Source organism: Ceratotherium simum, chromosome 32 (genome assembly GCF_057802395.1).
Source record: "Ceratotherium simum simum isolate JZ-2026a chromosome 32, ASM5780239v1, whole genome shotgun sequence".
NCBI lineage: Eukaryota > Metazoa > Chordata > Mammalia > Perissodactyla > Rhinocerotidae > Ceratotherium > Ceratotherium simum.
The window spans coordinates 5,690,884-5,716,126 of NC_141931.1; the positions used below are offsets into that span (position 1 = coordinate 5,690,884).

The window sequence follows — 25,243 nt, forward strand, 5'->3', positions numbered from 1 at the left end:
TCATATATTTTAATAAACCAAACCCTAAGGAGAAAACATATTGCCAAACATTTAAACTCATGAATTAGGAATTTAGAAGAACAATTTTAAAAGCCACCACAAATCTTCAAAACTTAAGATTCCTTGAGCAAAGACCACTTTACCTTGGGACTTTTCTTTGACGTGGAAATCCAATGAAGCTTAAGTTTTTCTTGTTGAAATCTAAGGGGAAAGAAATAACGTAACATTGAAATAGCTACAGACAACAAGTCAAAACAAGTTTAAAAAAAATCTAACGGGAAAACAATTCTTCAAAGTCCCTTTGAATGTATAATTTAAGAAAAAGGAAATCATTAACCAGATAAAAAATATGAATACAAAAATGATACCTTCTAAGAATCAAATTCCACAACATACATTTTACAGAGGCAAGTTTTTTTGTTTTTCTCTTGTGAAAAGCAGCCAACTCCGTGGGCAAAAAAAAAAATCCTGACATAGTTCAATGCTATCATTTAAATTCATAATTGCCACAAGAACAACTCAAAGCAACTAAACACTGAATAACATAGTTATATACTTAGAATAAAAAAATTAAATGATTTTGGTCAAGGTAACCAGAAATGCTGAAAGTCATCACTGCCTGATATATTTGAGATGCCTTTAAAGAATGCATGCGATGGGGACAGTTGAGGAAGCGCAGGGGAGCTCTTCAGCTGTGTTTTTATTGCCTTTATTAAAATCTAAACAATAACAACACATCAAATCAACCACTTCTTTATCTATTTTTGAAGGTAAGTTATATATTATGTAAAGACAGCTGGTAAAAATCCCATACAGCACAAACACACATCCTAAGTGAACCGGTTAATCAAAACCAAGCACAGACACATTTATAATCAGTCTAATGGCAAGTAATCTGATTTGCAGCTTTTGGCATAGTAACCATTTGTCCACCAAGAAAACCACAAGTAGACCACTTACAGAAACCTCCTCCCCTAAGGAAGTGCCTTTTACTGTTTAACATGTAGGGGCAGAAGCCTGAGGAAAAGGAGTAACAAAATATACCAGATGCTGACATGTCATTTTCCATCAAAATACATCCTAAATCCTGGAATTTGGAAATTCTGACCAACTAGTGAAATACAATAAAATGAAAGGCATAATGCCAATTAGAATCTATGCTTTTCTTCTAATTATATGAATATCTTGTTATGTATTTAAAAAAGAAAACTCACTTCAAAAAGCTATCAAATTATAGAAGAAATTCCTGAATCTGAGGCCTGAATTGTTCAAATCACTTCCTAACAGTGCATTTGTACTAGAAAATACTTTTATACAGAATGGATGAATTTCAAATGTGATACTCAGAATAACCTCAGCATTTCATTTTTGTTCAATTAGTGAACTGAATCTGTGATATCACTTCAGTAGTTAAATTGAAAGCATACATTTTCCTCTGGGCATGAAAGGAAGCCACTACAAAGACAACATTTTGTTCCAAACTGTCTCACATGAAGATTTAATAGAAAGACAAACCCTCATCGCTGCCTACTGGAAATAATTTAGTACACATAGCATTTGCTTTAGAAAAATATTTTAGTGAAAGTGCAGCACATCCAGAACTTGATCCAAAGTGTGAGCACTCCAATTTAATTTGCAATTTTTCCTACAGAAAGGCTTTAGTGGTTTAGCAATATCTTTAACTTATAACAGAAAAAAAAAATTCATGTTTTTCTGCAATCACAAGACAAGCTAATTTATAAACTCAATTAGATATTTAAAGTGTCCTTTGAGAAAACCGTATAACTAACTGGACACAGGAGAATACAAGGTAAAATGGAGGAGCAAGGCATTCATTATGTTATACAATAAACATATAAGGGCATTTTCTATTTCTCTTGCCTTACCTTGTTTCTCAGAGAACTTGAAAGCTCCCAGATAGCTGGACATCCCTGGGCTTCTGAACATGGTTGCACATATAACGTTCAGTAACAGAGCCTGCTCTACAGCTAATTCTCAACCAGCCACGGCCTTCCACCCGTCTAAGCAAAAGTGGGTTGAGATTTTCACAGTACGGGGCCAGAGCAAATAGGCACTTGTGTCCTTGAGAGTATGTAAACGCAAAGCAAGAGACTGCAGGCTGGAACAGCTCAAACCTCATAATCAGATTACAAGCAGAAACTAGGCCTGTGGATGCTGAAGCAAACTGGATCCCAGTGATGGGACAGTTAGGATGCTTCAAAGCAATGGCTGAATCACAGCTTCTGCTTCAGCCAAGTAGACAATGCTGCAACCTCCCCATCATCGGGGGGGCCAAAAACAACTCCTCCTTTTCCTAAAAATAAACAAACAAACAAAAAGAAAGCCGTACAGACACTCTCGATGTGCTGAGAAGAAGGGAGGCTGCTTAACTATTCCCAGGCTGCTCTGAGTCGGCTTTGGCTAAGTTAAATGAAATATTTTACCTAACAGGGAGCCAAAACCCCAGAGTTGAGAGTTAAGATTTATGAACAACACATGAGTGAAATTGTGGGAAAAGAAAGGCAGATATCACTAGAGGGTCAAAAATTTTAATTTGAGACAGAAACTCTTAAGTATTACCTACTTGACTGCCCCCTGTTTATTATTATTTTTTAAAAAGACTTGATTTTTTTAGAGCAGGTTTAGGTTTACTACAAAACTGAGAGGAAAGTATAGAGATTTCTCATATACTCGCTGCCCCTACATATGCATAGCCTCCCCCATTATCAACATAACTCACCAGTGGTACATCTGTTACCAAGGATGGACCCACACTGACACATCATAATCACCCCCAGCCCATAATTTCCCTTAGGGTTCATTCTTGGTGTTCTACATTCTATGGGTTTGGACAAATGTATAACGACATGTATCCATCATTATATCATACAGAGTATTTTCACTGCCCTAAAAATCCTCTATGTTCTCCCTGTTCATCTTTTCCCTTCTCCCCCTACCCCTGGCAACTACTGATCTTTTTGATGTCTCTATGGTTTTGCCTTTTCCAGAATGTCATTTAGTCGGAATCATACAGTATGTAGCCTTTTCAGATTGGCTTCTTTCACTTAGCAATATGAATTTAAGGCTCCTCCATGAATTTTCATGGCTTGATGGCTCATTTCTTCTCAGTGCTGAATAATATTCCATTGTCTTGATGGACCACAGTTTATTTATGCATTCACCTACTGAAGGACAGCTTGGTTGCTTCCAAGTTTTGGCAATTATGAATAAAGCTGCTATAAATATCCATATGCAGGTTTTTGTGTGGCTATAAGTTTTTAACTCCTTTGGGTAAATACCAAAGAGTGGGATTGCTGGATCATATGGTAAGAGTATGTTTAGTTTTGTAAGAAACTGCCAAACTGTCTTCCAAAGTGGCTGTACCATTTTGCACTCTCACAGCAATGTATGAGTTTCTGTTGCCCCCCATCCTTGCCGGCATTTGGTGGTGTCAGTGTTCTGGATTTTTGCCATTCTAATAAGTGTATAGTGGTATCTGTTGTTTTCATTCACATTTCCCTGAAGATGTATGATGTGGAGCATCTTTTCATATGCTTATTTGTCATCTGTATATCTTCTTTGGTGAGGTGTCCATTCAGCTTTTAAGCTCCTTTTTTATTCAGTTGTTTGTTTCCTTTTTTTTTTTCCCCTCCCTCCCCCTTTTTTTTTTGTGAGGAAGATCAGCCCTGAGCTAACATCCATGCCAATCCTCCTCTTTTTGCTGAGGAAGACTGGCCCTGGGCTAACATTCATGCCCATCTTCCTCCATTTTATGTGAGATGCCACCACAGCATGGCTTGACAAGCAGTGCGTCAGTGCGCACCCGGGATCCGAACCCGGGCCGTCAACAGCGGAGAACGCGCACTTAACAGCTATGCCACGGGGCTGGCCCCAGTTGTTTGTTTTCCTATTGTTGAGTTTTAAAAGTTCTCTGTATATTTTGGAAAACAGTCCTCTCTCCAATGTGTCTTTTGCAAACATTTTCTCCCAGTCTGTGGCTCTTCTTTTACGGAGTCTGTTCAGCTTTTTACTTGTTGGTGGGATGAAGTGATAACTTCCAAGCTCCTTACATGGGGAACCGGAAATCCTGGAGACCAAATTTATTTTTAACTGCAACATGTAGTTGGTGGGCCCAAGCAGTGATAATGCAATTCCAAGAAAAATATGCAATAGAGACTATAAAAACAGCTAAAAGGAACATTAAAGAGAACCTAGGAAAATCCTCTTATTTACAAGGTGAGGAAAGAGATGGCTGGAGAAGTAACTTGCTCATGGGTAGACACTTGGTTAGTGATGGAGCCACAGGATCTTGGGGAGGTGGGATCAAGATCATGATTCACCCCCACCTACCTCCACCAGGAGGCAGGGACCCTGAATTTGTCCATCTTTGTATGCTTAGTGCTGAACACTGTATCTGGTGCATAGCAGGTCTGCAGTGAATGTTTGCTGAATGACCATATGAAATAATGGAATAATCTTCTCTAAACGCTAGAGATCACATTCCAAAATGATTTGCATTGATTTTATATCTTGCTTTCCACTAGATTGACTTAAACTGATTTCTAAACTACAAACAAACTTCACTTGAAAAGAATTATATGCCATATTAATTAAAGCACATCAACAGAAGGTACAACAGCACTGGTTACTACGTGGGTCAGTAGTGGCATCTGGCATCTTCTCTGTACTGCTGGTTACTCCAACTCTTATAAAATTGGGAAGAAATATGGCAAATAGGGCAGTCTAGAAAAACTCAGCAAGGAACAACATCAATTCTGTGGGTAAGTGTTGTGGAAACTTTATTGTCAGGTCACAGCTAACTAGGAACAAAGAGGAAAAAGGAGGTGCTGGAACAAAAAGAGGAAGGAGAGGAAACTGTGGAAGCAACTGATTCTGGAAATGAACAATTAGATGGGATGAAATAATAGTTACATGTATAAATAATCCTTTATAAAGAATAGAATTTATAAACACAGTATCACTTGCTCATGGACCATTTACATTCCTGAAAATGACTCTTCCTATAGAATACTCAATTAGAATTATCCTAAGTGAGTCTAAATGTTTCTTTTGAATTATTATTAAGGAATAACTTCAGTTTAAATTTTTAAAATGAAATTCCAGTACAGAAGAAAAAAAAAATTTGGATATTCTCTTTAAGTTGGTAATGGGATCTTACTAGAATTACTTGCCGTACCATCAATTATCATACAAAGCAAACAGATTTAAATATGGCTTAACTGTTGAAAAGCACAAAATTCTTTATTAAACTATGAATATACAATTTAATCTCCTATTTAAGTATCCTGTCCACATAAAACCAAAAAAGACTATGAAGAAATCTACATTTTACATCGGTAGAAAGTAGCCATGAAATTTTTTCATTTACTCTCCAATAATTAGAAATAATAACAACAGTAATAATAATAATATAATTAATACAATAATTATATAATTAATAATAATCACATTATTTTAGGCTGGCTCATTCACACAGAGGAGCTACAAAATAGGAAGACATTTCCTTACATCATTCTGTAGGTTAACATATTTTATTTATCCACAGAGAAAGTTTTAAGTTGTGGTTGTGATTTTCTTAAATTTCAGGGAGAAGACATCTTAACTTAAAACAGTGATGGTGCTGCATTCGCTTTCCAATAACTTCACTTAACTACCAGCTCAGCACAAAGAAAAGAGATGCACAACGTGCACAAAATTATGCGCCACTGTGTTCACTTAGAAACACTAAGCTTTTCCATTTTCAAAGCACGATAGCCTTCAATATTCAGAAGCAATGCTTTATATAAGTAAATATTTTATTGGATGCGTTTGAAGTTTTAATATAAAAATTAAAAAGAAATAAAGCAAGTGTTTAAGTTGCCTGGAGATGGGCATGCAAAAATGCTTTAGTGGAAGGGGCATGAATGTGTGACTGGGAGGGGAGGGGCGGTCACTGTCATAGGCATGGTCATGTTATGTCATGATACATGGGTGGTGACTGGAGGAGAACTGGATGACAAGAAGCATCTACGATTGGGCCATTGAGATGCTGACATCCTCAAGTGGAATCACTGGGACAACTGAATCAGGCCTTGGTAAATCCAAAAGCTTGGATTCTGGGAAAAGTGGAGCTAAAAGGGTCTTTCTGATCACCTGATCTTCATTTTGCAAAATGTTAGACAGTTCCTTCAAGGTCACATAGCTTAAGGTGTGGCAGTGCCAAGCCAGACATCCATAGCCTTTCACTCTCCCCAAGACAACCCTCACATTGCTGATCAGCCTGGACACAAAATGACAAGGGCCATTGCTATAAACTTGTCCTGGGTTTAGGTCATAGAGTCTCCCAGCCTTATAGCCCATGTGGGCTTAATTGGTAAAGGGGCCAGTCTGACCTCCAAGAGGAGGAGTCCAGATAGCTGTTGGTTGCTTTTTACAAAAATCATATGTCTTGGTCTAGTTTTGGTTCCATAGATGTTGCTCAAAATAAGGGCTAACTCCAGACATGAGTAATTAGGGCATATCTGAGACCCTAAGGCAAACACAGAAGTCAGCGAGCCTGGTGAGGGGTAGGTGTCATGAAAAAAAGCAAGCAACTGATTATGATTCTTCCTTCCCTTCTCAAGATGGACAAGATAAGGATGTTACTACCAACTTGGAAGAGTATATGAGACAATGACTCAGTAGTTCTACTTCTGGAAATGTACCCAAGAAAATTATCATGAATGAGTATAAGGATGTTTGCCGCAGTTTTGTTTATAAATGTACAAAACTGGAACCAGCCTACATGGGGGGACGTATAGAAGAATGGGTAAATAAATTATACAAGAAAACTAGGTTTGAAACAATTAGCGATTTGGAAAATTATTCATGATATGTCATATTAGAGATACACACACACACACCTTATCAGAAGGACAGGAAACAGACCAAAACATTAATTATCTCACAACTCAGAGATAACTATTCATGTTTTTCCCTCTCTTTTCCAAAGCTTCCACAATAAGCACAAGATACTTCTATACTTACCAAAACAATTAAGTACAAATAAAGATGAAGGTAATAGGTCCTCTTGAAATCCCAAGGCTTAGACTTGAGCTAAAAATCCAGGAGAGAATTATGAATGGAACTGTGCCTCTGGGCCTATGGCACAACATGGACCTGCCCATTTATTTCTTCTACAAGTATTTCTTGGCTATAAACTGAGGAATTGATCCAGACAATCACCAAAGTCCTTGAGAAAATGCAACACAGTCGTTCTCAAACTCGATCAGGTGGGCCATGATCACAGGGAAGTGCCTGGATCAACTCCCCCTGCCAACCAACACTGAATTCATCTGTTAAGCCCCTTTATAAGATTTTCTTCTCTCTCATTACTTCTCTATTGCCAGTCAAACTTTTCCTGCTCAAAAACCTTAGTGGTCTCCTAGCTAAGGAGTGTAAAAACTTGAGGGGGAACACCTGAGACACTTCTGGGCCTGTTCCTCGCACAGCACCTGGCTCAGAACAACGAGCCATAAACACTGGGTGAATGAGCGAATCCAGCAAGTAAGCAGACAAGCAATGGAATCTTTCTGTTCTTCCTCATTCTTAGATTCCGCCTCATTCTCAGCCAACTCTATTTCTTAAATAGGTGGCAAAAGGAAATGTATTACCACTCTTTCCTTAACTTGAAATGCCTACTATAGTCTTCTTGTCTTTTCTAAAATGTGGAGCATAAATAATTGTGTGCAGGGAGAAATAGGAAGACAATGTTCAAGATTCGCCAGGGACATCATATAACAGGAGAAACAGGGAGATGATTCCTGGAGTCCAACTGTGGACAACATTGTAAGAGCCCAGGTAAGAAGGGTCACCTCCTAAATTGCCAAGATCAAAAGATAAGGTGTTAGATAACAAAGGACCAAGGTATTAAAGCCTCAGGGACCATGCAGTGCAGTTCACAGCTGTGGCTCAGGATTACACGGAGACTATACGGAGGAGCCGGTCCTCCTGTCAGTTGTTGTGGCTGATAACACTCATGCACCCCTTGCAGCACAAGTGGCAGCTGTGCTTTGGATGTCATCGTGGAGAAAATGAAAACAAAGCCAATGAAGAGGGAAACAGTCAAATACCCCAACTGGCAACTAGCCATTTTCTCCCACACCTGGCGTGATGATGTAAAGAACAGGATAAGACCAGGACCCTTACTGCTTATCACCATGGGGTGGGCACAATGCTAAGAGCTCTGGGACATTAAAATCATTTTGGCTTCTCAAAGTCTGCAGGGAGATCCTATTACCATCCCCATCTACAGATGAGAAAACTGAGATATTCTGTGATCTAGGATAAACATTCAAGCCTAGATTGACCACTTAAAATGTATCTCTAAAGGTGAAACAACCATGCCCTGGTCAGGCAAAATAAAATCAAAGAGATAAATAAGAAGGTGAGGTGATGACTGAATGAGAGAACATATGTGGAAGCATTCTAAAAATTGGAGCACGTTATTTAATTGATGCATGGATCTCCATACTGAGAAGAGATGCAAATCTACGGCACACTCCTGCCGAGGCCTGTGATGTCATCTTGCATTTCTTTATTGTGCTTCCTGAATAGCAACTGAAGCATTCCCAGACTAAACGAAAATGAGCTGAAATTTAAATGGGCAATACAGGACAGTGTGAAATTATGACTAACAGTTGTCTGAACACATACCGTTGTGAGTTACCAGTATATTTCTAAAATTAAGAAGTGCCACAGAACGATTTTAATGAAATCTACTATAAACTACTAAAGATGATGGCTGGGCTGAAATTCCAAAGTGAAGGATATATTTTTACAGCATAGTAAAGGAGTATTTTGTATGCTAGAAGCAGCTGTAAATGGTATTCTCATTTCTTTGGTGGATTTTATTTATGTGTATAGACTCTTAATCTGGGGCAGAATTGCCTGACATGAGGTAATCCCAGCAGTGGGAAACCCATTTAGTTCTTTTCATTTCCCTTTTATCACATACTGTTATTCATATATTCCAGATTCCTTATTGTAGTGTAATTCTCCTCCTGTGTGCATTGTGAAATGCTTTGTGAATTTTCGCTAGTGGTAATATTTAAGACAAGTCTGCAAATAAAATTTTGTGTTATATGATTATGGAAGGTAATTTAAAACAGGCCAAGTATGTAGAGATGAAAAGGCAAAAGTACTTTCAACAACAAGAAATACTACAACCCGCAGATATTTCTTTATCAGATGTGTTGAAAGAACCATGCCAGCCTTGCTATATTCAAGAATTCTTTTTTTTTAAAGAAAAGGCTTATTGCAACCCCCTAGACTTACTAATGTCTTTAAAATAAATGTTTGAATGATAATGTTAACATTTATAGTGAAAATGATGTCTAATCATTTTAACTTCTGGTCAATTTTGAATCTATAGCTAATGATTCTTGGGGAAAATAATCCAAATAGCTTAGAGGAAGAGAGGACAGACAACTGTTTCGCAAAGCAAGAAAAAAAAAGACGAAGGTCAGTTCCACATTTAAAATGTCCACTGAAATATACATACAATGGAATATCATTCAGCCTTAAAAAAAGAATGACATTCTCACACATACTACAACATGGATGAACCTTGAAGACATTATGTTCATTGAAATAAGCCAGACACAAAAGGACAGATATTATCTGATTCCACATGTATGAGGTACTAGAGTAGTCAAATTCATAGCAGCTAAAAAGAAGGGGGAATGGGGACTTACTGTTTAATAGGGACAGTTGGGGAAGGTCAAAAAGTTCTGGAGGTGGATAGTGATGAGAGTTGCACAATGTGAATGTACCTAATGCCACTGAATTGTACACTTACAAATGGTTAAAATGGTAAATTTTATGTATATTTTACCACAATAAAAAAAAATGTACACTGAAGGTAAAGCACAAAATGACACAAAATGTAGGCATCCAGGGCATGGTGCTCCTGAGGGGCACAGGACCAAAGATGGATGCTGACCTGCCCACCCCTCCTTCTGGGTTGGGGAGACACTAAAAATGATTTTTTTTTTCTCCTCCCCAAAGCCCCAGTACATAGTTGTATATTCTAGCTGTAGGTCCTTCTAGTTCTTCTATGTGAACTGCCGCCACAGCATGGCTACTGACAGACGAGTGGTGTGGTCCACGCCCGGGAACCGAACCCAGGCCACCAAAGTGGAGTGCACTGAACTTTAACCACTAGGCCATCAGGGCTGGCTCACCAAGAACGTTTTTGACCTCCTCAAAGCACCAACACACAAAGGCTCCTTAAACAATGATTTGACGAATATACATTTAAGTGTTTACTGTATAAAATCTGTAGCTGTTTCCTAGAACATCACAAGGCACAGAACACTGTATCTTTAGAGTCGCAGGGACCCCAGCCCCCTCTCACTGAGGGGGAAGCCCCAGCAGAGGGAAGCGGGCTGACATGATTACAGTTATCCAGGGAGGTTGGAGAAGGCTTCTGCCAACTCTAATCATTCAAACCTCACTATTTGATGGTTTTCACATGAACAGAAAGTAAGGAAAGACTGAATCATCAGGTATGAGAATTTTTTACAAGTCTAAAAATCCAGATGGTAGACAAGTAAACATATAAAACGACTGTTGAGACCTGATAGATCATAGCTGTTCTAGAGCCACATTTGAATGATTTGAAGGAAAGAGCTTTGAATAAAGTAATTTCTAGGCTTCCTTGTCCTCAGAAGGGCATCTTAATAAAAATGACAACCTCAACAATAATAATCAGTGTGAAAACCCGAGAAATGTTCAGCAACCTGCCATTCTCGGTGTCTCTAATGTTTTCCACGGGGTTATGTTAACTGGTACCCATGACTTTACCTAGAGTCTCATGACAAGTTCCCAACGCATTTGCTGGTTGATACAGGGTGTGGGGGGATGTCAGTGAGATCTGACACGTTCATGGTGGCTTTTTCTATGTGCAGTAATCACCGGGAAAGCAGATCCTGGCCTCACAGACTGAGAGGCATGGCAAGGTTATGACAGAAGTTGAAGACAGATTCTACTCTGCTTGTTGAAATGCTTCCTGGGTATAAGGAGAGACAGTCCCTGGGGCTTTAGACCAACCAAGATCACAAGCAGAATGGAAACAAACCCTGCAGGATTTGTGCAAAGACTCACTTTCTAGAATAGACAACAGTTGGCACTTCCTTCCTCCTCTTCAAAACACCCGTTGACAGGAGCTGAAGCATTTTCACTGTGACAATGCACGTAAATAAGTGTGAAAACTGTAGTGTCCTAGACAAATGTAAATCATCACATGATTTTTTACATGCATACTGATTTGGAGTGAAACAGTTCTCATTGTTCCATTGTAGCTAATCACTTATTGAAGTAATTAAGGGATAATCAAATGCAGCTGATTAAAACAAGATACTCCATTTGAGTCAGTGATTAAGCAATTTTCTTCCCCTTAAAAAGGCAAAACATTTTTAACTTTCCAAAAACATTGAATATTCCTCAAAATCAAATAATCATTTATCATGAAAGCTATATAATATATTTTAAAATCAAATGGGATGGGCCGGCTCCGTGGCTTAGCGGTTAAGTGCGCGCGCTCTGATGCTGGCGGCCCGGGTTCGGATCCCGGGAGCGCCCCGAGGCACCACTTCTCCGTCCAACGTGAGGCCGGGTCCCACGTACAGCAACTAGAAGGATGTGAACCTATGACATACAACTATCTACTGGGGCTTTGGGGGGAAAAAACTGAATAAATAAAATCTTTAAAATCAAATGGGAAAAATCAATTGCCTACCTGCTAGAATTCTACCTTCTTTCAACATAACTAGGATGTAAAAAATTCAAGCAAGAGTCTTGGGGTTTACAATGCTGTAGACTTTTGTGGCTTCTAATTCAGGGACTCAAAGCGTATGTTCTAAAAAGAAGCCCCTTCCCATCTCCCGACATCTTTGTAACCCGTAAAAAAAATGTACCCACTACGAGACGTCTCGGCTCCTTCCTGTCCTGGACACAGTTCATTTTGTTCCCTTTAAAATTTGAAGTGCAATGATGTTCCCCCTGGCCAACAAACTTTGCCTTGAGTTTCAGGGGTCTTCTACAGTCCTTGCAGAGCTCAGCACCCAGCTAACAAGCCCGCCTCCCCCCTTATTTTTATTTTTTTTGTGAGGAAGACTAGCCTTGAGCTAACATCCGATGCCCATCCTCCTCTTTTTGCTGAGGAAGATTGGCCTTGGGCTAACATCCGTGCCCATCTTCCTCCACTTTATATGGGACGCCGCCACAGCACGGCTTGACAAGCGGTGCGTCGGTGCGCGCCCGGGATCCGAACCTGTGAACCCTGGGCCGCCGCAGCGGAGCGCGTGCACCTAACCACTATGCCACGGGGCTGGCCCCACAGGCCACTTTTTGTACAGGTCAAAGTTTCATGTGTTAAGAACAAGTAACTCAAAGTCAAAGCCCATGATTTGGGGAGCCAATCAGCTCAGCAGTCAACAGAGATGGAAACAGACATTTAAAACAGAAAAAAAATAAGGATTTCTTTAACAGGAGGGCAAAAGTGAATTTACCCTTTCCCTGAACAAGAAGCAGATGTTAAGTCAATTAAAAGAAGATAACAAGGTCAAAACAGAGCCAGCAGCACTCAGATATCCATTCCCACTGCAGTAAAAGTCCACCGACACCCCCCTAATGTCATCCCAGCAGTAGGAGCCGTCCCTGTTAGCACAGAGAGCCGAGCTGGTGAGCTTTGCTACTATGCGACTGCTGGAGGGAGAGGAGAGCCTAAGCATGATGATGGGGCAATTAGAACGAGCTACTGTTTACTTCTTCAGTCTTGATAGGCTGTCCGATGCTGCACCAGGTACACAAATGACAAAGACAAGAGACATGAACTTGAAGCTCTTTGTGTGATCACTGGCCACATAATTAACTCAGGCTCCTCCTCCATTTGCTCATTTGTCTCATGTGCAGCTTTGGTTCACGAGCCATAACAGCTTGATTTCAAGAACTTGAGAAAGCTGAACAAAAATTGCAATATAGAGAAGTGCCATCTTCCCTAGTTTCTAGCTACTGCATCAAGTTTTGGAAAAAACACAAAAGAGAAAAGATGGATTCAGCCTGAAAGGTTCAATCACATAGACACTTCCTTTGGATGCTAAGCTGTGGCTATTAACCGTCAACCCTCATTAAAGCTTATTATTGAAGAGAACAAAGAGGGAGAGAAGAGAATGTAATGACTAATTTTAGACGAGAAACTTACAGTGGAGAGGTGATTTTAGAGGTCATTCAGTCTAACCCTGCATTTTATAGAGAGCAATGGAAGTGACTTGTCCAAGGTCACTTAGCCCACTTGTGACAGTCCTAGAACCAGGTCCCCTGGCTCCCAGGACTCTGTTCTTTCCCTGTACCACCTTGCTGCCCAGTGTATTTCCTCCCTACTACACACGTGACCTCACCACTAGAAAGACTTTACCATAAAACACGATCAAGATCTACAGGCCTCCAAAACATCTTGGATCAAAAGGAAACCATTAAACATTTTCTGATAAAGTCCACACTCTGTAGAATAAGTCCTGATACAGGAATTGACAGTACAAGCTACACTGTAAGTAAAGCCCTATGAAAATGAGGTATGCCACTCCGTCCTTTGGGAAGTCACCCCTGGTCTTCCATCCACACCATAAAGTATGTCTGCCAAGGAGAGTGCATATTCCTGTCCTCACAGTGCACTAGAATTAATTGAGCAGTACTAGGCCAGGTCTCCAGGGTTTGGGCTCTCCAGCTCCTTACAGGACACAAGCCCACTGCCACCGGCTCTGCCAGCCTGTCCCCGGACGCCAGCCTTCTCGGCCTGCCGGCTGGCCTAATAAGGCAATGTGCAAGTTGACTGGCTGGCTTATAGGTCACCACTGTTTACTGTGCAAACTCTGAGCTGGAAAGCAAAGCTAGAGCCTACCTTTTGGCAGACAAAGGGTTACCCTTTGCCAAAAACTCTTAAAAGGCTGCACTGTTGGTCAATTTACATAATAATAGAAACCTGTCTGTGGAGCCTGCCAGACTCCAGACCCAGGGTCTGCTAGCAGGGTGAAGGGAAGGTAACTTCAGCTGTGGCCTGGAGTGAGCTAGGCTGGCAAGTACAACTTCTTTACCTCTGCCTCCCCAGCCCCTTCCCCAGCTCCCTCAGAGAACTCACATAGCCAATCTTTGGAGCAACTTATTTAGCACATATCCTGACTCTCAGAGGCTCCCCGACTTCAAAAACAGCAGTCCACTGTCTCCAAATAGATTGTATGTCCTGGGTAAAGGGAGTCACTGGGTCAGGTGCAGAAACAATCCTTAGCATTCCAGAAAATAAGTATGTGCCAGTAAAAAATAAACTTCTGTATTTTCAAATAAGGAGGCTGAGCTGTTGGCCAAACCCTGCCTGAACACAACACCCATTATTTTTAATTCTATTAAGGTCTGGACTCTGAGACTCTCCCCTGCCCCCAGCTCCTTGGGCGACGTCTACACATACAAGGAAAGGAATACATCTGTGGTGATTAACTGCAGCACATTCGTCACTGCACAAATTTCCTTTAGCTTTGAGCCATTGGTCTTTTTGTCATTCAGAAGGCATTTTACCCCCTGGTTCACCAAAATTTGATATGTCCCAACTGCGTTTGAACACTGCTGGCATTTCAAGTTTCAACAGTGGACTGGCGATGCTGAGCTGGAGCGAGACGAGGAAGGGTCAGGGAGCAAGAAATAGCAAACCTCCCAACTACCAGTTTGCATGAGAAGTCAAATATATGGCCAAAATATGGGATTATGCAAACGAAAACCAATCTGACAGCCTCATCATTTCACCTTCCCTCTGGGCTAGTGTCTAGTGTTAACTTTTTTTGTAAGGTGGCGTTCCTTTAGAATTTCTAGCAGCCTGCACAGTAAACATATAGCAGCCATTCTTTGCTTCTCAGTGGAATGGAGTTTGGAGGGTCTGAAACAAGAGTTAAGAAAAATGGAGGTCTAGTCAGTGCTAATATGTGGAGGATGTAAATATCAGATCAATTTTTAGCTTTCACTAATTCAGAGTTTACCCATTCAGTCCCTAGTGGATTCTGTAATAGAGGTTATCAGACATTCCTGTCTAGATATTCATGGCAAAGACCAAGAGCAAGCACTGTGGGATACATAAAACCAAAAGCTTGTCCTTCAGCTCTGTGGAAAACAGCCTTGGAAAGCAGGGTTTAAAAAAGTAACCACCCCCATATCACCCCAGCCCGCCTTTGTCCTTACCACCTCAACTCCAGAGGAATCAGCTTGCACTTGCCTTTATAGCCTCTAAATTAGGCAAAGCAGGAGAGGAACCACAGGGGGCCAACAGGTGTGGCCAGAATCTGGAGGGGTTTTGAGTTTCCAGGCCCTTCACCCCTCAGAAGGTGGAGGGAGTTCACGAATCCACTGCCCCATGCAGCCACTAAGCTGGTTGGCTTTTGTGGTTATTTTACTCCTAAGCAGCTAATTTCCCATTATTTAAGGCCAAGTTAGAGAGGCTGAAGCATTGTTATTCCCTCTTTCTTCACCTGCCAGCTCCTGTGGCTGCTTGACTCCTAGTCAGCACTTCCACCAGAGACCAGGCCAGAAAAACAAATGGAGGTGAGACAACTTAGCTACTGGCTGCCAACACCTGCCAGCAAGCTCCGTCCTCCAAGACTCCTGGAAGACGAGGAGGCTGCTTCAAAATGGAAGGTGCGGTGTTCATAGGGTGACCCGGATCTGCCTTGCAATTCCTATATGGCCAAACCTCAGGACGTCAGGAACTGCAAACTGAAGACATTACAAAAATAAATTAATTTCTCAAATAATCAGCAATGCCTACTGAGCTAATCCTAAGTGTATTCTAATTAAATTTAATGTTGTAAAAGAAAATTCCTCCCTTCCGGTCCCTGTGACTCTCTCCTTAACAATAAAGATATTACTGGACTTACCCTCCCAGTGGCATTTCTATCCTAAGCTAGGTTGTCCAACAGGTTTCCAGTACAAGAGATCTATTCATAGACCTGATAATATTAAACCAGCAACTGACACTCAGTTTTGAAGGTATATATTTAGTCAACGTCCATTTAGCAGAACTAGAACCACTGTGTTTCCCCCTGAAATTAAAACTGTGCCAATTACATAGGCAGAATGATGGATTTTTATCAGCTCTTTTCCTGTTTGGAAGAAGAAAGAGTGCTCTCTTTAATACTTACATTTATGTCTTTTGGGCTATTAGACCATATATGCTATTTGATTGGGTAGCAGAAAGTGATTTTAAAATGATTAAGGACTAAATTTTCATTTGCTAGCTATTTATAAAATATTTTATTTTTTAAGCACATTACCAGGCTATTTTTATGAATATATTTTTAACCTGGACACATGCTTACCCTACGTTAAGCTTAAAATATGCTGATACAGCTTTAAACCTCCTCCTGCAGTACTGGTTTAACTTGGTCACAGTTATCCACATCTAAAAGGACTAGCTCAAAGACTAACATTTCTTTAAAAAAAAAATTCATTAAAAAATTTGATTCCTTAACTGCACTACGTCGTCCCCTAGTGGCAGAAAGGAAAGATGCACTTTCCAAACACCTCTCAACAGAAAACCTGAAGTCAGGACCATTTTATTTATAGCAGCTTTAATATCGCCAAGATATGTAAGAGCTTAAATGTTAGCAAATTATTTCATTTACTCCACAAATATACACTGAATATCCTACAGGCCAAGCCTTGTTCTGGGGCTGGGGAGACAGTGAGAATCAGTGAGGAAATTCCACTCTAGTAATAAACTAACACAAAGGCATAATAGAAGGTCCCACACACCCACGGGCCTTTTAACGTACGTGAAATGTACGTTATGTGACTCAAATATTAAATTCTCTGGAAATGCTAGTGATTTTGTACTGCTGGTCTCCCTCTCCAGCTCCTTATCTGTCATTTCTGCCTCCCTTCACCTCCTCTTGCCCCCAGGCAGGCCCAGGGCCTTCCACCCCGTGCCCTCAATAAGTATGTGTTGAATAAAATGACTGTGGGCCATAAGTACCTGTGGAATCCCAAATAATGAAGCTTTATGATCAGCTAAATCAAAGGCCTCTCCTGTTCTCAGCTATCCATATTATAAACTAAAATATTGATAGTTATAAAAGTGAGGCAGTCTCATAAAAAGTAATAGGCCTATACATATATATATATAAACCGATGCAATACTCTATCACAATAATATATTTTGAACATAAACATTACAACGCTGTGAACATTTTATTCAGAGTCTCACATTTGACGAAACAGTAATCATAAATTCCAAAGCTGCAGAACACTATGGCTTTACTCCTCCCATCCCCCATCTTTTTTGAAACTGGCAGTGCTAGAACTAATAACGTTCCTAAATATATGAGTTCTTACAGAATGTTAGGTGCTATAGGGTACTCCGGGGCAGCAGATAGCACTCATGCCAACCTGCAACCCTGGCATTGCCTCCACGCTGAGAAGGGTTCTTACCCACCCCCACTGGAGGAAAGCCAAGTGCTCCGGGCTCAGAGGCAGGAAGGGCAGACGGTCTGCCCTGCACGACCCGCCTCTGCTGCTTTACACCAGCTCTAGGAACTGCTCCTATGCTTACGGCATGTTAACAGGCTTCTTGGAAACAATGTTATTGTTTTTAAGTGTTTAAGTGTCATATATACATACTCTATTTTTCAACACATTTACATATCTTCAATAAGAAAACAAAGCCACTTGAATATTCACAAGACAAGGGGTGAGAGAGCCTCTTAGGGTACAAACTCTCACAGAAACTGAACATCGTACATTGTCATTTCTGTTTAAAAGTCTATCTAAACTGCCCAGGTTTTGTTCACAGTCTCTTGCTGCCGAGATTCTTCCAGTTAACGTAAGGTCTCCACGATGGAGATTTAAACGTCAAGCGGTCCCCAGTTATAGGGTCTCTGATAGTTATGTAGGAAAGGGAAGGTGGTTTTTGCAAGACCTAGTGTGTGATCCAAATGAACTGTACACACTAAGGACCGCTGTTAAAATATGCAAAGCGAGCTTTGTGAGGTAACACGTTATCTTGGAAAAGAAAGCTTGGTTGATTTTCAAGCAAAATCTGTGTGACTATCACACTGTAAATCTAAACAAAATTCCAATGATTTATCTAAATGTTTCTTTCATGGCCAAGGCCTAGCTTACTCTTCATTCTATCACTCATGTTCCACTTCATTTTTTAGGGCTGGAAAATGGGTGGTAGAAATATGTTTAATTTCAACTCAGTGTCCAAATTGAAAGAAAAAAAGTTCTCAATTACTGAGTTGTTAAACTGAAGTTTTAAACAAAAGCAGGACTTTGGATATGCAAGGTCACATTGAAAGTTATCAAATATGCTGATCCAGGCTTAAAGAGACCTCCAAGATTGTGGCCCTAATCTCTGTTATGCTTAAACTTTTTGATAGCCGCCCTGTTGATATTTGTTTAGTTAGAGGGCACCTGTGAAAAAGGAGGGCTTCTGTAATTTTATACTAAAATTGTATTATAACGCAATATTTTGTAAAAATTGCACACTATTTTAAAAGTAGGAACAAGGTACAAATTGTCACACAGTCCTCTGCAGGCTCTGAAAGGAGCCGTCAGCTGGAGGTAAACTGTTAAGTGCTTGCAGCTTGCCCTGAAATCTTCACATGAAGGATACAGGCTGCCGACTCTGAAGTTCCCAAAATACTTCAATTGGGAACCTGAGGGTCTTTCTCACTTCCCACCTGCCCTCCAGGAAGATTCCAGACCAGGGGAACTCGTGCATGAGGTGTCTGGTTACCTGCCCATCAGACTGGGATCCTTAGAAACTAGGTTGCCTTCACTAAACTCTGACCAGGTCAGTTACTGAAACTCAAATAGCTCCAATGCCTGCTACTCCGACCTCCGTACCCACGTTCTCGCGCAGGGAATCCACAGTGCTCGGGCAACTCACCTCTAGCCCAAACCCTCTGAGGAAAAGAACCATACATTATGGAACTTCTCGAATTAGTAACATAATATTTTGGACGATGTGTCAAATTTTATTAAGAATATTTAACACTATACACATATTAAGGTATAGTCAATACATAAATCCTATAGTTTTTTTAAAAGATATTATTAAATGACTGAGTCCAAAACCCATCCTTGGAGATTCAGGAAGCTGTGTTATTCTTAATGTACACCCAATTCTGAAAAGCTTGGCTGTCTGATTCCCCAGCCGCTGCTGAGAAGATGCTGAGAAGCTTCTAGAAGGTTAAGACTACACTATGGGGAAAGGGAAGGAGGAGCTGTTCCCGTGGTGGAGGACTCTTTACATCTCCATAGGTATCTCTTTGTTACCCTACATCTGCTAAACCAGGAAGTGAAGTCCGAGCTAGATGAGTCTCCTTCAGGGAATTTGGGATTCTGGTGGATGGGGCCCTAAAAGCAGCCTCCTCCGTGTTTCCAGGACTGAAGACAGAGGCCCCAGCAGCTGCCTCAGGAAGCAGCAAGAAGAGATTCACCTGGAGGCCAGCAACGCGGGCTGTGTTCTAGGAAGCTTGTTAAGGCCGGGACACTGGGCTGGACCAGCTAAAGCCCTGAGTCAGCGGCTCTGCTGGGGTAGGGACCTCGGGAGCCGAGGGCCAGGCACACACGGCAGCAATGGCTTGCTGGGCACGGCGTGGAAAGGGCACCTGGATTTCAGCCCCACACATGAGGGCAAAGTGCCCTGACAGCAGCGACATTTTTATTTACGAAGGATGGTGAAATAGGAACATACGAGCAACCGCTATTCAGTTGAGTAGCAAAGAAAGCAAATTCCATTCATTTTACTAACCAGTTTCTTGATGGGGAAAGAACTAATAATGTAAAAACAGGACAAAATACCTTTTGGGTGGGCAAAACTTGTAAATTCATTTTTCAAGACAAAAATATATACTACTGCACAGGGGAAAAGTCAATAGCTCATCCTTGCTCTTGATTTCAGTGCTTCTCCCCTGTTTCTACACCCATGAGCTGGCTCCACGTCCCACGGTCACACAGCGCATTCTTCAAAGGCCTGGTAGTTCTACGTGACCGCACTTCACCTTCCACAGTCCCCACCACAAACAGGGGCGCGGGGGCGCCGGGCCACCAGCGGTGGCGAGCTGATGAAGTGACCCACCTCACCAAGCTGCCTCTGGCCGGCATTTCACATGCCCCACCTCGTTTCCTTTTACCCTCGACTGGGGTTTGTGGCCACTCGGGAAATAGCAGCCGTCCTTCCTGCCCTTGTGGCCTGTAGCCTGTGGGCTCATCACTACGCAGGCCATGCTCGGGGACCAGTTCAGAACTTCCTTCCTGCAGCGTTAACCGCCATGTCTTGACAGTTGTGCGTGATGGGGCAGCGGGTTTCACGTCTGGGAACACAGGCTGCACCACACGCCCCTTCCCCTTGTGGGAGCCCCTCCTTCAGTGAGAGCTCGGCTGTGCCATGTGGACTCGGCTGCTATGCACCCATCTGTAATTTGTCTTTTGAAAATTCCTTTCCCTCTGGACACAGAGTTCACGGTGAGAGCATTTCAGCAAGTCATCAGCAACAGAGTGGCTAGGGGTTTGGGAAATGATGGCACAGCTAAAGAGGCAGCGGAGTGCAGCCCACTGGGCACCCAGCCAGAGGAGGTCACCCCATCCTCTCCTGCACTCTCCCCTTTCTGACCTTCTCATGGATGGAAACCATGTTCCTGCCCAGTGCCAAGTACCCAAGTCTTCACACGCATAAATTAAAGCATAAATTAGCAACACGATCACTTTCCACTTGTAGTCTTTAACTACATACAAAGTGCTTTCATATCGCATTTAATCTTCACTTCACAAAAATGGACATCGTAAAGTGTTTCATAATTCACAAAGTGCTTTAGTCAATGCAGCTTCACGTGATCCTGCTGGCATGAAGGTGAGGATCCCCGTCCTCACCTCACAGATGAGGAAACTGACGTCCAGAGAGGTTAAAACACAGGGCTAGTGACAGACGAGGAAAGCAAACAGTTACCCGGTGGGTTCTGCACAGGTGCGTACAGGACAGCGGAAGGGCTGTCTGGTCCCTGACAGCTGCCCAAAAGCCCTGGATTCCTGCTTGAGCTTTTTTAAAAAAATCCTTTTACTGAGGTCATATTGGCTTATAACTGTGTAAACTCCAGATGTGCGTCGTTATACTTCAGCTTCCGTGCAGACGGCATTGTGTCCACCAACCGTGGTCCAGTTTTTATCCATCACCACACATATGCGCCCTTCACCCCTCTTGCCCTCTCCCCACCCCTGTCCCCTCGGGAAACCACCTGCTTGAGTTTTTAAAGGCAGAGATGACCGATCTGAATTGCAAATTCAAGGACTGCCCCCAGTTCATTCTCTCTCCCTCTCTCCTCTCTCCAGCTTCAGTGGAGACGTGTGGATAGTACAAAGAGGATTACCCCGTATGTTGGAAAACTCAGCAGCAACTCCTTTGGGGTGAGTGTGGAAAAGGGCCTGGAAATGTGTGTCTGGGGCTAGTGTGATAAGCCTCTCCATTTCTTCTCATGACTCATGTGAAAAGCCTGTTAGGTTTTATTTAAAACTGCTGTTTTCAAGTCTTGGCAAATGTGGCTGTGTAGACGCTGGACTCTGGCTAAGGAAAGGGAGAAGTGGGAAAGAAAAGATTGAAACAAGATTCTCACTACATTCTTCTGGTGACAGATTTGGAACATGAGCTAATGCGCACACCAGCCCAGCCAAAGCTGAAGGAGAACAATGCAGTCTGCAGCTGCCTCGGGGCATCTTTCTGAGCACAGAACACCCTCTCCCCACTGCCTCCCAGGAGCAGCTTGGGTTTTTGTTTTTCTTTAATTGATGGAGGGTGTGGATAATCCTTGCAAGCCAATATGTCATTTTGTTTAGCTTTAGAAATATTTGATCATGCTGATTTGGCAAAGAAAAAAAGTGTTCTATAGCTGGAATATTTCATCTCTGCAATAACTAGTTTGGGCAAGTCAGGGATGAAAGGCAGACAGAAGGTGGGTCTCAGGCAGACGGTGAGGGTCTGAAGCCTGACACGGGAGAACGACACCGACTCCTAAGCCTGACTTTGACCTTCAGGCAAACTCACAAGACAACAGCTGGTTTTTCCTCCTGCCTGGAAAATTTAGAAAGTTCTGAATCACAAGAATCTTTTTCTTTTATTTTTTTCTCCATTTTCTACTCAGTCTTTCTTCATTTTAAAATGTTTTGTAGTCCTCCAGCGGGAAGCAAAAGTAACAAAATCAATTCCCAGAAGGTCACATAGACAAGATTTAGGTTTCTCACCAGATGCAAGAATCATGGCCCACAGGGCGAATGTAACTTACAGGAAATGTGAAAGATGTTCATCAAGTATATATTAAGTAGGGTACACTAGTCCTGCCTTATCTGTGGTCACGCTTTCCACAGTTTCAGTTACCTGCAGTCAACCTTGGTCTGAAAACATTCAATGGAAAATTCCAGAAATAAACAAGCCATAAGTTTTAAAATGCACGTCATTCTGAGTAGCATGATGAAATCTTGCGCAGTCCCACTCTGCCCTGCCGGGAACATGAATCATCCCTTTGTCCAGTGTCTCCACACTGTATACCTACCCGGCCGTTAATCACTTAGTAGCCATCTAGGTTATCAGATCGACTGTCAGAGGTATCACAGTGCTTGTGTTCAAGTAACCCTTATGTTACTCAATAAATGGCCCTAAAGTCAACTTTATTATTAACTATTACTGTTCATCTCTTTCTGTACCTAACTTATACATTAAACTTTATCATACGTATGTATGTATAGGAAAAAACATAGTATATATAGGGGTCGGTACCATCCGTGGTTTCAGGCATCCACTGGGGGTCTTGGAACCTATCTCCCACAGATAAGGGGGACCACTGCATTGTTAATTAAAACCCTCTTCTGCGTAGTTTGCTATTCTGAGTATTTGCTTTCCAGAAGTGGAGGTAGGATAGGATATCACTTACATGTAGCCCATGAATGAAGTGATAAAATACGCTACACGAGGCAAAAGAGACACTCTACTATTTAGTGCTTTAGGCTAGATGAGATTCTTAACAAGGGTCACTGAAAAATTTAACTGAATTTTGGGCATTAGTTGTATATTTCACACACTAGAAATCAGAAAGGGGCTGTCAAACTCATCTGGGACCTCGTGGTAGAATTACCTTTAGAGTTTGAAAGGACTTTAGGAATCCTCTGGTTTAGCAGTCCTCCACTATAGCTGACTGTTAAGACTCTCCTGAGGAACCTTACAACCTCCCCACACCCCAGACCGATGGCACCAGAATCTCTAGGCGGGACCCAGGCTTGGAGACCTTGTTAAAGCCCCCAGGTGATTCAGGGTGCAGCCCGGGGTGAGAACCACGGCTCCCTGAACCCCCTCATTTGATGCAAGAACACCACACAGGCTGGCTAAGGTGGCGTCAGCAGCAAAGTTGAGGTGGTTACATGGTGGTGCATTTAAACAAATATTATTAGAGAATATGCGATCCACATTTTATCAGCCCCAGAACTTGGGGGAAAAAGAACCCCACTCAAACATTACGGAGTAGAATTGTGATACAAATACAACAAAACAGCTCCCAGTGAACCAGGGAAAGGACTCTAACTAAAGACCCTAAGTAAAATCCCACTGTTGCATCTGCATAGCCCCCTCCCAGGACTCCAGGCTACTGGACCCCTTTTGTAGATTAGAGTTAGAAGGACCAACTGACCCAAATTACATCACTACATATTATGATTAAGTTGCAGTTTATTTCTAACACTCAGATGGCAAGCAACTCAGTTCTAGAAATCAGATATAATATAACCACATGACACAGGCACTCCCCTGATGTCTGCAGTGTTCTTTCTCTAAAATCCTTTTTCCTGGCTCCATTTCTCACAGTCATTAGTATACATCACTCATGTGCTAACTTGAAAGGTTCATATTTTGTTGTGGTTTTCATCCTCTGTATCTCAGAAACATGTTACTACAATTATACAAGTTTGTCATCCAAGGAAAATAGCTAACAATACCATCATAAATAAGTTCCCAGCACAAAGGCATAAAAAAAAATCCCCCCTAGAGTTTTATTGATTCATTTTGTTTTCCAAAATGCCACATGCCATGTATTAACCTAAAACCAATGCACACATCAGATTTACCAAAGCCCAGAATTGGAGCTAAAAGTGATTATAAAGACCAAAATGTGCTATTCTTTAGCTGTGAAAAGGATGCCTCTAGACCATTACTAGGGAAATCTGCATTCTAAGGTATTTCTCTAAATGAGAAAATGTGTTTAGGCCGCCGAGCAATGCTCTTTCTTTCACCCCAGCACCAGCCACGTCTGGCCCCAATTTTTGGGAGGGGGTTAAGCTTGAGTTACAATTTGCAACTCAATAATGAAGTTCCTGCCCTGGCCCATTTCAGGACTGAACCCGTGGCTTTCACCCCTGTTGTAGGGGTTGGCCACCAATGACAAGCCAGAGATGATACTAAACGCAAAGAGCTGCCTGGAGGTTAAGGGCCAGGGCTCTTCAGACAGACAGGAGTTGAAACCCCAGCTCTGGAGTCTTCCAGCTGTGTGACTCTTGGGCCAGTTATCCCCCTAATGACGAAGGTTCGAGGGTTGTTCCAAGGGCCAAGGACTCTCTTCTACACACCAAGGTGCTCGGCTCATGCAGGCCTCCGTAGACCCCACTACCTGCTGGCATCATCCTTGGCCCCCACGGCACGTTCCTCTTCCTCTCCCTCTCTGCCCACTTCTTCTCCTCCCACACTCTTTCCTGGCACACATGTCCACAGATTCCTTTCTAATTAATGCTCCCTGGGATCATTATCCAGTTTGTCTTAGTCTTCTAATTGTTTCTCTCTTTACCAGTTCACTGCCTGCTGGCATCACTATCGATTCCACTTAGCCCAAACTGGTGACACTGTTTGGTATCTATGTGATAGATGTGGTAGTGTTCTTTCAAAACATGGTGCCCCGGATTATTAAGTGATATTTCAACCTTTTTGCCTTTAACAATTTATGGAGCTATTAGCAATCCTAAACAGCTACGAAAGAAATGCTGTCCGTGCCAACAGTTTTGATTATTTTGCAATAACTTAGAAAGGGGAACACTGTGGGATGTTTCATGAAGTGCCCCCTCACGCAGTACACCTTCTCACATCACTGCCTGCCTGCCTGCCTCGACTTCCCCTCCCTGCTCCAGGGCAGGCAGG

The 25,243-nt window shown here is 42.0% G+C and overlaps 1 protein-coding gene across 9 annotated transcripts in view; it reads right to left on the reverse strand.

Annotated features, from left to right (window-relative positions):
• The window catches only part of SVIL (supervillin), a 229,081-nt gene that overhangs the window by 102,264 nt on the left and 101,574 nt on the right, over positions 1–25,243 (reverse strand). For all 9 annotated transcript variants that reach the window (XM_087420668.1, XM_087420666.1, XM_087420662.1 and 6 more), the window contains one exon: positions 144–201. The gene's annotated coding sequence lies outside the window, so the exon portion shown is untranslated. The remainder of the gene's footprint in view (positions 1–143; positions 202–25,243) is intronic.